A 544-nucleotide genomic window follows, 5' to 3' on the forward strand; every position below is an offset into this window, starting at 1 on the left:
ATACACACACACACACACACACACACACACACACACACACACACACACACACACGCATACTTACACTCATACAAAATACACAAGACAATCATACGAATATGTAGCCAAATGCAGACTTGCAGTAACAGGTGGTTTGAGATCGAGCGCCAACAGGTGGCATGGTTTGGCCGCGTAGAAAGGAGAATAAACCCAGCAGATTAATGGAAACGTACTGAAGCTTTTTGGGGGTTGAATATTGAACAAAATTGAAGTGTTTGAAGACTGAATGGGGAGATTACTTGGTTTCAGTGATTGCTTGGAATAAGTTCAGCGCACTGAGGATATAGAAATAGAGCGCTAGAAGTGTCTGTTCTCAATCCTCAGCACAGATAGAGAGATAAACACATACAAATGCATATAGAAACTTAAATACTTGTACACATAGACTCGTAAACTTATAATCGTAAACGCACACATACACATCACTTCATATCACACACACACACACACACACACACACACACACATACATATATATATGTGTGTGTATATATATATATATATA

Source organism: Penaeus chinensis, chromosome 1 (genome assembly GCF_019202785.1).
Source record: "Penaeus chinensis breed Huanghai No. 1 chromosome 1, ASM1920278v2, whole genome shotgun sequence".
NCBI classification, from domain to species: domain Eukaryota; kingdom Metazoa; phylum Arthropoda; class Malacostraca; order Decapoda; family Penaeidae; genus Penaeus; species Penaeus chinensis.